Here is a 12,710-nt window from a genome sequence, read left to right as displayed (position 1 = left end):
AAGAATGCTTGAAATAGGGCATGTGCTGGAAGGATATTTGGAATATAACAAGTGCTGGAAGGATATTTGGAATAGGATAGGTGCTGGAAACGGTTTTGTTTGGCATGGAATAGGTGCTGGAAAAAATGTGACTTGGCTTGGCATGATTAGCTTGGACTTAGATAATCTAATGGTTGAGTTGAATCAAGATATAGCTTGATCTGGCATGAGGGTTCACTCTTCCGGTAGCATGAATATTGGTGTTTTGGAAAAACGATACCCCTTTGTTGCAATGAGGACAATGATAGCATGACTTCTTCTATGTGCTTCCAGCAACTAGAACTGCCAAGTTCTAACATTGCCATTTTTATGATGACTGTATTGCTTGAAAAGCTTGATATTGTGATATTTGGTTTGGTTTGCTTGAAATGATTGCATCTAAGTGAAATGCTTGAGTTGCATGGTTTGCGTGGATTGATTCACAAATGCTTGTATTGATGGGTGGAAGAAGAGATACGAGTTTGAGAGAGCATAAGAGAGCTGGGCACGTTGTCTCCTTGCTGGCTTGGCCTTCAGATGGGCAAAATTTTGTTGCCCCTTCCCTTTGAATTTTTTATTATTTGCAAGTGTCTACCCTCTTTTCCTTTCATTTGGCATGGCATGCTTTATTTTATGATTTTCTCTCATTCTCTTCTTTCTTCTTCTTCAGGACCCAAACCCGTGGGTATTGTACATCAGTACATAAGTCATATTTCGGAAGCTCGGATCAGAAAACTTCCTTGATCAAAGTTGTTCATCTGCTCGAGTACTATAGCCAGTAAAATTTGCATAATTTTTTGAATTTTTCTGATACCTCAAAGCTGGTTTGCAACTTCTGAATTCATCCATGGCTGGTGAGTTTTTGCAGATTTTTCTTCTGCATGTGTCTTTAACTTATGATACTCGTATGATTGCGCTTGCTTCACAAAATTTGCTTGAAATTATGTTGTCTATAACATATCCAAAATTGAGGATCACCCACCCATTCTAGTGCTCTCTACCTCCATTTTTCTAAAGCATGTTCATGAGTTGATGTTGATGCCTTTGTTGCATGCTCGTCTTCTATGCTTGCATGCTTGAGTTCCTCTGTATTTCCCAGAATTTGTGAATTAGAAATCGAATTCTAAGGTTGAGTTTTTGATTTAGGATTCTAGCTTGGTGATAAACAAGAGTTATACAAGCTCACTTGGGTATGCATGCCAAGTGCTTGTCAAAATATCTCAAAGTAGCTTGCTGGCTGTTTTTTGAACTTTTGAAATGTTTCTTTTCGAATCTGAGTTGGAGCTTTTGAGACATAAAAATGGACTTCTCAATGGTTATGTTGGAATTGGTCTTGCATCACTTGAAGAAAAAATGAATTTTGGTGGAATTTCAAAGTAAGGGTTAAGGTGCTGAAGCTGTACAGTTTCTGCTGCATGGGCTGTTTTAGAAATCTGTTTGACATGCTTCCCTAGCTCGAAATGCAACGAAATTTTGGGAAAATGAAGCTTGATATGTCTAGTTCTAATCTGGAAAGTCTGGGATTTGTTGGTTGTAAGCTTGATTTATAGTGATTTTCTAAAGGTGGGATATTCTAGCTAGGATGGTTGGAAAGCTTGTGTATAAGTTTTGCTTGGCATGTTGCTTTTGCTTGGGAATTTAGCATGTCTTTTCTGTTGGCATTGAGTGCCGATCTGAGTATTGCTAAGGCATGTTCTTGAGCAATATTGTCGTGAGAGCATGAAGTGGATTGGTATTGTTGTAAGAGCATGAATTCTTCAATTTGCTTTCAGACGCCCGAATTGCTTGAAATGCTTGAATGAAATGAAATTTCTTGGCATGTGAATTGGTATCACACCTTGTGAATTTTGTCAAATGCTTAATAGATGAGTTTGCTTGCACTTTGAGAAAATTATGCTTCCGGCACATCCGTTTGTGTATGAGTACCTTTCCGGCTTCTGATTTTGGCTAACATATTCTCTTGTCTTAAAAGCTCGAAAGCATGATAAAGCATGAGAAGTCTAATTTGATAGCATGAAAGTGAGTCTTGGTCTCTTGCAACTTGTCTTTGGAAAACATTATGCTTTAATAGCAATTCTACTTCCGGCACCCCCTTTTTGTTTACTAGTTCCCTTCCGGCACTTGATCTGACCAACGTATTCCCTTATTTCTTTTTCAGGCTTGATTGAGAGATTCCACAGCATGAGAAATGCCATCTTCTTACTAATTTGCAAGGAATTTGGTAGCATGAAGGTGAGTTTTGGTTGCTTGTACCTTGACTTGCGATATGAAGGCTTTTGGAAGATTTGAAACTGGCAGAATGTTTGAAATTAGGCATGTACTGGAAGGATGTTTGAAATAGGGTAGGTGATAAAAATTCTTTGCTTATGGAGTAGGTGCTAGAAGAATGTAACTTGGCTTGTTTCAAAAAGGGGAAATAGAAAACTGTTTCTCACCATAATGCAAGATTATCTAGGCTTGTTGTAATCAAAGAGATGATTTATACTGTGTGGCAAAAAAGGTAGATCGGTTTGCTTGTTTGGATGGCATGGTATACTTCCTTGAATTTGCTTGGCATGAAGCCCTCAAGTCAGCTTGTTGAGGTCAGCAATTGGTTGCAGAGTTGGGTTATATTCTCTTTGGCTTACTCAGGGTCGAGAAACAAAGTAGAGGCCTGCTTGTAAATATATATATATTTTTTTTTCGCAACTTGCTTCAAAGAAGATCTTTGGAAGAAGTAGACTGAAGATGAGAAGGAAGAGGCTAAGCGAGTTGCTGGAAGAGATTCATACAGCTTGTTTTCCTCCAAATAAGTAACAAACAGTTTGCTTTCCTCCAAGAGGAAAATTGAAACTTACAATAGCATCAGGATTCTTGTCTCTCTCTTTTGCTTGGCATGAAGCCCCCAAGTCATTTGGAGTTTGCATGTGCTGTTTGCTATGATGGATTCTCTTAAGCCCCCATAAGCCTTTCGCAAGATGTTTTGTCTGAAAAGCTTTAAATTTTGCTGTAGTGCAATTGCATGAATAAAGCTTGTGATTTTGCAGGAGTTGTCGTATAGCCATGAGAAGAAGTTCTTGCAAGTATTAGTTGCCGAAGTATCCATCTTCAGAAAGACCAATTCTTAAGTATGCCTGAAAATAATGATGGTGCCAAAGTCCTTCTCCCGGCACCTACTACCCTTCTTCCAGCACCAACCTCCCTTCTTTCTTGGTACATTTGAGGTCGTCCTTTGAGGTGATTGACAAGGTATGCCCTTTCCTCTTTGCAATTTATTGAATCTATCGAGGGGCTTGTTGGGCTCTTCATGCCCATGGGCTTTGCTCGTTCACTGGAATCTCAGGTCCTTCTTTTTAACTCTGTAGGAATAGATATAGAGTGATATCTTGGCCTAGGCTTGTTTTTCGCATGCTTGAATAAATTTGGACTTTTCTCCCATGTTGTGGAAATAGAAATTGATAGAGTGCATGCTCTGCAATGCTTGAATCCTTTTGCATTTTGAGGAAGAATTTGCTTGTCATGGGAATTGCTCGAAAATTTCGCTTGCCATGGATAAATTGTATGCTGCTTGGATATTTGCTTAAGTGTTTCCTTTGGCCTGAGCTTGACTTGCCCTGCTTGGCGTATATTTTGCGTGTGCTGCGTTCTTGACCCGCTTTTTTGTTGTTGAACTATATGCATCACGAGCGCACGCTTGTAATCGTATGATTAATGCATAGGATTAGAGGCTATTGAAAGCTTTGAGAAAAGCACCATTGGTTTCTTTTTTTCTTTTCTTTATGAGCTTAGAATTTGGTCATGGGTAACTGTTTATTTTTTTGGCTTTATAAGGATAGACATAAACATGTGTATGATGGGTCTGCAAGGATGTGTAACTCGTAGGTATTTCGTTTTTGTGAAAAAGGTTACTATGAGGTAAATAGTGCTCAGTTTGTAGCACTTGCTTTGTGAAAATGGGTCTGCTGGAATGATTGATTGAGCATGGAATGGGAAATTTGCTCATCATGAGCTCGAGTAATAGATTGCATGATGCTTCAAAAATATATTTTTTTGTTTATGCATTTCGCTTGGCATGAGATAGTTTGCTTTGCTTGGCTTGGCTTGTAAAGTTCATAGGGCTTGCATGCTAGTGTGGAGATTGCTTGGCTTTAACACAGAGAACTAGCTTTATGCTTTGCCGTTTTTTCAGCGTATTCTTTGTTGGCAATTCTTGCAGGGATTCATCGCTTGTCAAGACCTGCCATGGCATTCACTAACCCGTTGTCAATTATTAGTGGCTACCTTTATTCAACGGATGATCAATTGAAGAGGGGAAGGCCCCCTCCATTTCTCAAGAATGCTTGTGAAGATGTTGCAGTAGGCGAAGAGCCAGTGTTGTCTTGCTGCGTTTGTATCATTATGGTTCGGGAAATTCCTCCTCTGTGACTTTTCCCAAGATTGTCTGCATGCGCAGGTGTTCCCCTTGGCTTTAGCAATAGCGCATGACGGCATGATTCCCATAGCCCCTATGTTCTTGGGACATCCGATGCAGGGGTAGACAATGCCCTGCTCCTTCTAGCAGTGCTGCCTCATACTCATCCTTTTCTTGGAACATCCAACATGGCTGCCGCCTGCACCTTCCAGCGATGCTACCTCCTACTCATTCTCTTCTCGAACATGCGACATAGCTGCCGGCGCTGCCTTGCATCTTCCAGTCTGCATTCTACTTCTCCTCTTCTCGGAACATCCAACATAGCTGCCGCCTGCACCTTCCAGCGATCTGCCTCCTACTCATTCTCTTCTCGGAACATGCGACATAGCTGCGGCGCTGCCTTGCATCTTCCAGTCTTTGCCTCCTTTTATTTCGCAGGTTGTTTTCTTTGGCTTGGGGTCATTGGCTTGGTGCACAGCTTCCATCTTTCTTGATACCATAGGATGTACTAATCTCCAGCATGTGTAACCTTGTTTTTGCGATGGCTGTGTACTTTTCAGATAATCTAATGACTATGTCATTATGACTTTTAATGTACTACTGAACCACTGGAACTTGCATTAATTTCTGAATGCTTGAGGCATGTTGCATATTTCTTGTGTAGATATGTATATGTACTGCTTTGTTGGCCAGAATTGTCTTTATGAACTGCTTGAAATTTTTTTTTTTTTAGAAGCAAAATCTTGAAAGCTTCTTTTGCATGGCTTATCTAGATTCTAGGCTTGACAAAATAGCTTCCCACCTTCCCCAAAGGGTCGAACCAATATGTGCATGATTTCTACTCGGGCTTTATAAAGCTTCCAGGTGTTGTATCGTGTTGTTCCAGCATCATCCAATCTTTTGATGCCTTGGAAGAAGATCGCGAGCGGCTCGAATCGGCGAAGCGCTCGAATCAGCCCCAGATCAGCCGAATCAGCGAAGCGGCAGATCAGCGAATCGAGATCAGCGAGCGGCTCCAAATCAGCGAATCTGGAAGAAATGCGAGATCGGCGAAGCGGCTCCAGATCGGCGAATCGCTCCAGATTCTGACTCAGAGATCACAGAGACCTAAAGGCCAGCCTTGTCAAATGACTACTTTGTTTACCTTGGACTGCCAATCCGTTCCAGCATCATCCAATCCCCATCAAATTAAGCCCCCAAGTATGAAAGGGCCCAAGGTTGTGCATGACTTGCAATAGCACGAAAGCTTGCGGCTTAGGTTGGCATATATTCGGCATGTGTTGTACTAGAATGTCATGCTCTGTAGAGATATTTAACAGAGCCACGATTCTTTGCTTGCCTCACTCATAACCAAACTAATCAAAGAGTGATTTGCAGCTCCTAACCCATTGTACTTTCTTCAACCTCTGTGAAGTTATGAGAGGTTACAACAGCTGCCTCTTGATAATCTTGATGACCAAATGAAGCCTCCGAGTGTCTTTCTTCCAGCATGTCCAATGTGAATACTTCGCTGCTGGAACCATTCTCCATCCATTAGCAAGTAGCCACGGGGTGTTATAGCTTGCATATTTTGAATATTTGCTCCAGTTGGACTTCTTTATATTTCCACAAGGTTCCCACATAGCCTCCGGTGGCTTTGGGTCATTCTTCCACGGGTGGCACAATACGTCGTTGTCGAGCAAGTCATCAAAGCACGTAATGACAGTAGCCATCTACTTTCCCCTTCGTTTTGGCAAGGGGTCCTTGTCAATAGCTTGCCTCTTAGAGTTTTGTCATGTATCTCGGCGTGTAAGATCTTCCTTAGAGTATGGCAAGCAGTGGTGGATGTTGCAGGTGAAGAATGGATGAATATAGGAAAATACGCTTTTAGCACCCCTTTTCTTGAAAGCTTGACATCGCTTCAAAAATTCTGATTGCTTGGTAAAATAAACTTCATCTTGACAGCATTTAGGTTCTTCCAGCAGTATCATAGCACTACCTTTGCAATATTTTCCTTTCATTCACCATGAATTGAGATGTTTTCCTTCTTGAGTGAAGCATAGTGCTTGGATTCCTTGACTAAAGCTCGGGGCTTGATGATGCTTGATTATGGAATTGTGGCAATTGAGACATCCTGATAGCCTTTTGGTTTTGACTCTTAAACTTAGTCATTGGAATGGTCAAGGCTTAGAAAGTGCTTGAGGCGTTGGAACATATCAGTTATGGCAACTTAGGTATTGTTTGTTGCAACTGTTGTGAACATGTTTTAGGAACCAAAAGCTTGGACTTGGCTATTGAAGCTTGAGCTTTGTATGTGGTCACTGCAGCAAATGTGTTGGGTTACAATAACAAGTGATGGCGAACTTGGAGGTCATAGTAACATAATTGGGATTTCAAAGAGATTTTTGGTCTGGGAATAGTGGTTTTGGTAATAATGGATTTTTAAGCTCATTTGGGGTTTTCGAATCGCTGCTGTGGTGATTGCAATGAATTCCTTCCTCAGCCCCCAAGTGCAACATAATCATCAGAAAAGGATTTGATGGGCATAGACTACAAAAACTCTTGCAACATGGCCTTCTTAGTATTTGTTTGGGTTATTGCATGATGAACTTGGGATATCGCTTTGTTGCAATGGTGACAGCTTGACATGATTCGGTGGTAGCATGTGCTTCTGGCAGCGATTCTTCCAGCAGTGGTGTTTGGATTTTGACTGGCTCTGTTCTTCTTCTACCCTTCCAGCGGTGCTTGAACTTCTATGACTGGAAGTATAGAGAGAGATTTGTCTAAGGAATAGATGATAATGGCAGTGTGTTGAGATGTTGGGTAGGAAACATGAGAGCATTTGTTTTCTTGTTTGTTGTTTGGAGGCTTGGGTCCCTTGCACAGGACCGATATAACGCGTGTTTTCACAACTCTAGAGAGGTGAGGGCTGCTATGAAGGTGATTTACGGCGATGGCGACTTGCTGATGATGTATCATGGCGGAGAGGTGAACGCAGCAGAGCTAGCCTCAACAATTGACGACGGTGGTCGCGGCTTGCACGTTGGCTGAAGCCCCCAGTCGTCTTACAAGATATTGTTTTGCTTGAGAATGGATATCTAAGACACAAGCAAAGGGAGCATGTGAGTAATCTATATTATGTTTGTTCTACAAAGTAGATAGCCAACGAAAGGAAAAAGAAAAAGAAAGAGGGAATGTTCTTATCTCTTTATTTCCTCCGGTTTATTGCTTTTGGTCTTCTTCTTTGGAGGCATTGGTGCAGACAGTGGCTTAATCCCCAGCAGAGTCGCCAATTTATGTAGGGCTTTTTCTTCCAGCTACTACGGGCCTGCCGTAAAGGGCAAAATGGAAGAAATTGCCCCTTGAGCCTGAGTTCGAAAATTAAGCCCAAAATACCTCGAAAAGGCAGTAGAGCCTTAGGAAGTATTTTGGTTATCTTCACCAACGAGAATAATGGTAACTTGCAGATAGTTTTGGCATACTTACAGATAGTCTTTTCAGCTCAGCATGAGTGGCATGTGGCATGGGAGCAAAATCAACATGGGTTTAGCACTAAGAGAGAAATTAGGCTTGGTTTATGAGAAAAGAAAGTGTTTAAGTAAGGAATGAGGTGTTTTGTGAGGAATTCGACTAGGGAAAGAGGAAAAAGAAAGGCAGAGTTCTTCTGGCAGCTGCCAGAAAAACAAATTGGAGAAGAAGATGAGCAGTGCACGAGTCTGAGTTTTGCAAGATAGAGAGAAAAGCTTGCTCTCTGCAGGTTGTGAGTTGTTTTTGTTGGGTAGGGGAAGGCTCAATTTATAGCTGCCGGAAATCACCAATTTTCAAGAAACCCTAATGGCTTTGGCTAAGCTTTTCTTCCTTTCTCCTCCCCTTCTCTGACTTCCCTTTCTTGGCAAAGATTGCTTCATCTATTTTCATGAATTGGGGATTTGGGGCTCAACATCCCCTTTCCCGCGGCTGTGCAATAAGAGCTTCCAATCTTGGTTTGCTGTTTTTCTTCTTTTCTTTCCTCTTCCTTGGCTGAATCTGATGAAGGAAAAGAGGTGCAAATGTATGCTGGTCCAAGGGATGCTTCTGACAGCATGCGGGATGGTATTCATCGGTTCTTTGGATGTCTTTGGCTTGGGACTGGTTTCCAGCAGCTTTGCTTAAGGAGCCTGCCATCTACTCCTTCACGTGTTCTCTGTTTTTCAAAAGGCTAAAGCTCTTGTGGGCTATTTTGGTTTTTTTCTAAGGGCCAAGATGGCTTTCTAAGCGAATGGGCTTGTTGGGCTTCTTGATTTGGGCTTATTATTTTTTGGTTGGGTTATCTCTTGGCTAGGTTATTTTGCTTGGGCTTTTGGGCTATTTTTTCTCTCTTGTGCTTACCCACATGTTTGGGCCTAAGAAATGGGCTTGAGTCTCGAGGCTCCCAAGCAACCCGAGACTTTCCATTTCTTGGTCCATCAATGGGCCTCATGTTGATTTATCACCATCCATGCCACAACCCACTCAAGCAAGCCCCGGGTATTTGAGTGGCTTGGGGCCCACTTAAGCTTGTGGCGTGATTAGGTGCGGAATGATAATTCCTTGCTTAGCGTGGCGTGTCGTTTGGCGTGGCATGTGTGCAAGCGCATATGATGAACTTTCGCATGCCCAAATCGGGTTTCTTCTTGGTAAAGCATCACATTGGGCCGAGAATTTATTTGGGCCGAACCGTGAATATTTTGGGCCTCAACAACCGTGTTTAAGAGTCAAACCAAAAGACCATTGGGATGTCTCAATTGCCACAATTCCATAATCAAGCGTCCTCAAGCCTCAAGCCTTATTTAAGAAATCCAAGTACTATGCTTTACTCAAGAAGGAAAACATCTCAGTTCAATGCAAATAGAAGGAAAATACTACAAAGGTAGTACTATGTTACTACCGGAATAACGTAAACGCTGTTAAGATGAAGTTTCTTTTACCAAGCAATCAAATTTTCTGAAGAGAGGTCAAGCTATCAAGAAAAAGAGTAAAGTCACTATGCAACACAACAACCAAAATATGCTTCCAGTAACCAAGATTCAAGCCAAGCAAAACATGGAAGATAATGATGCGTTGTATGAAATGCTTCTGGAAGATAACACAAGCCCTATAGTCATGCTGCCGGAAGAGACAACCATCATGCCACCAAATTTGAAAGAGGAGCCCCAAATCTGAGTACTGGAAGGCAGTGCAATGGACTCCAAAACTAAGATCTAGTCCAAGTGACTTAAGACCTCCATATTGCAATGCTTATTTGCCAACACTTATACCACTTTCAAGCTACCACAAACACTATCATGCTCAAAGACTTAAGCATCTTCCTCTATATTTTTCATCTTCTAATCTACCAAAGGCCTCATGCCAGACCAAGCTATATCTTGACTCAACTACACCCACTTGCTCTTTACAGCAGCCCAGGCTATCTGTTTTAGCCAATACCAAGCATACAAGCTAATACCAAGCGTGCACGCCAATGCCAAGCATACATGCCAATGCCAAGCGTATACGCCAATACCAACCATACATGCTAAAGCCAAGCGTACAAGCTAATGCCAAGCATATAAACCCAAAATCAAGCATACATGCCAATACAAAATATACACGTCAAAACCAAGCATGCAAGCCAATATCAAGCATACAGAACTAATGCAACTCTTGCAAGCTGCAACCATGCCAAATCAAGCATCACTAGTCACTCAAGCACATCAATCATGCAAGCTAACTTATTTTGGGTTAAAATTCAATCAAGCCTTATCTCCGATGTCATGCCGCAAAATAAGCCAACTTTTGGTAACCCCAGTAAGTAAACTCCGATATTATAGTGTCTAGGAAAGTTCTTCAAGGCGACACATTCAATGTCTAAGAAGATTGGGTTTTAAGTGGGACCATTGCGACCCCTTCAACCTTTCAGGAAAAGATCTGGCTGTGATTTCGAAGACTCTTGACCGGTTATCCTTGAGTTGCTCATCGTTACATATGAATATATATATATATATATATATGACCAAGCTAATAGTTGCCAAAACCATGCTAATCTTCATGCCAAGAAAAACAAAACAACTACGGTCAAGCAAGCAAGCATGGATATTTCATGCATATTGAAGAACCAGCCATGCCATGCCACTGCCAATTCTTTTGGGCTGAAAATTGATTATTTGGCCCATCTCGCTGCCACTTCATAGCCCCAATAATCAAGGTAGCTAATGTTGAGGCCTAAAAAAGTCACGGGAAGCCTAAAGACATTTAAAGCCCAATATAACATATATTGTCGGTCATGCGTTAATCCAAGCTGTATTTTGGGATTTAATTCATTAAATAAATATAGAAATAGCGTACATGTCATGCCAAACTAATAATACATTTTTCTCATGCCAATCACCTATCAAGCTCACATGAACCCAAGTCATGTGGTTTACGGGGCTTACATGAGGGATTGTGGTGTGGAAGGTTACGGAGGTCCACAAGGCCCATGAAAGCTCTTGGATAATGGAGACTTTGGGCTAACTACTTGGGAGCACCAAAGTCCAAGCCCATTACTTAGAGTTCTCCAATGTGGGTGAGCAAATGAGATATTTTTCAAGCACTTCCTTTTACCTATAGGAAATAGTCATTTTCTAAATACCTAGCTTTACCCATTGGAAACAAGCCTTTTCCAGCACTTCCTATTACCCACTGGAAACAAGCAGTTTCCAGTGCTTCCTTTTACCCATAGGAAATAATCAGTTTATGGTACATAGCTTTACATGCTGGAAAATAGTATGCCCCAGTACTCCATTTTAACCACTAGAAATATGCTGGTTCCAACACCTCCCTTTACCTATCGGAAATAAAGGAAAACCCTCACCCTCTATAAATTGGCATTCATGGTTCAAGCAAAGGGAACCAATTTTTCTTCAGCCAACACTTCTTACTCGGCTACTGCAAGCATCCCAACAGCCATCAATCTCTCTTGGTTGTTGCAAGCTTCTCAGCAACCATGAGAACTCACATTTCCTTAGTTGTTGCTAGTATTCCAGTAGCCTGCACAGTCATTCCTCAGCCATCACAACCATGTCTTCTACTTTCTCACCCTTGAAATCCATCATCTTCTCCATAAAGCCTCACCAAGCATAACTCCAAGCTTTTCTTTCCTTCCAAGCTTTAAACACCATAGCCTTCAAACCTCAAGCTTTTCCTTACATCCTCCTTCTCTTGAAACTCTTAAATCCCCATAGCTATAGCCACACACAACAAATTATCAACACCAAACTCAAATATATCAAACACCAAGCCGAGCACATGCATTCTCATTTGCTAAACTTGTGGGTCTTTAGCTCCCACACTCCAAGCTCTCATGCCAAGCTCATATAATCTCATATCAACATCAGCAAGTCATCTTCAACTCTTCGTCGAGCTGCCGGAAACATCAACACAAAACACATAGTTGTTGGAAGAAGAACAAAGTACTCCTCTGGGACTTGCTTCTCCCTCGGGGTACTTTGGGCCTTGTTCTTGCTAACTCAGAAAAAGGGGCATTGAAGACTTGATTCATCACTCTATGGCAGTCCAAGAATCAATAAGCCCGGATGAGCCTTCCGACGAAAAAGACCCCAACATAAGGTATAAGGAAAATAAAAAAGCCAAACCAAATTAAAATGAAATCAACAACTTACCAATATATTTTGGTGCTTTATCATCTTGATTACATCTCCTTGTCATCCGAAGTCATAATATGGTAATCACTCAATCGATTCAGGCTTCAATATAGCATCTAATTCGTGACCTTGTACCTCACAATTTTGATTTCAACCAAAGATTTCTCCAAATTTGTTAAATGCTAATAGCACAATATACCTATAACTCTTTGAGTTAGAGGAAGAAGACTAAGCGTGCTTCCTAGAAAAATATCCTTATCTGATCTCTGTGTCTCTCTCTCCCCTCTGTATCCCACTCTGCCCTTAAGAGAGGAGGGAAATTGGCTTCTCAGTTCTTTTAAGAAGAAAAAAAAAGAGTTTTTCTGTCACATCCCGGATCGGCTCCACCGTAGCACGATATTGTCCTCTTTGGGTCCCCCTCTCTGCCCTCACGGTTTTGTTTATGGGAACTCACGAGTAACTTCCCAGTGGGTCACCCATTCTGAGATTTCTCTAGCCCTCAACTCGCTTAACCGGGTTCCCATGACTCCGAAGCCAGTGAGCTCCCAAAAGGCTTCGTGCTAGATGGAGGCAGACATCCACATAAAAGGCACATCACCCCCTCTCCGTTGGTCGATGTGGGATGTTACATTTTCTATTTAAACCCCACATTTTTCTTTGTTCACTTCAATACTTAATTCATT

The 12,710-nt window shown here is 41.6% G+C and overlaps 1 long non-coding RNA gene across 2 annotated transcripts; it reads left to right on the top strand.

Annotated features, from left to right (window-relative positions):
• The first annotated feature begins 203 nt into the window (after positions 1-203).
• Positions 204-4,600, top strand: LOC148915026 (uncharacterized). 2 transcript variants are annotated; one of them, XR_016122475.1, is made up of 4 exons: positions 204-872; positions 2,177-2,250; positions 3,045-3,246; positions 4,214-4,600. It is a non-coding gene; the product is annotated as an uncharacterized LOC148915026 (long non-coding RNA). The 2 variants fall into 2 exon arrangements; XR_016122474.1 differs by having other exon boundaries at positions 219-872; positions 2,177-3,246.
• The last annotated feature ends 8,110 nt before the right edge of the window (positions 4,601-12,710 follow it).

Source organism: Prunus mume, linkage group LG8 (genome assembly GCF_029339155.1).
Source record: "Prunus mume cultivar Tortuosa linkage group LG8, ASM2933915v1, whole genome shotgun sequence".
NCBI classification, from domain to species: domain Eukaryota; kingdom Viridiplantae; phylum Streptophyta; class Magnoliopsida; order Rosales; family Rosaceae; genus Prunus; species Prunus mume.
This window is presented reverse-complemented; position numbering and strand designations above follow the sequence as displayed.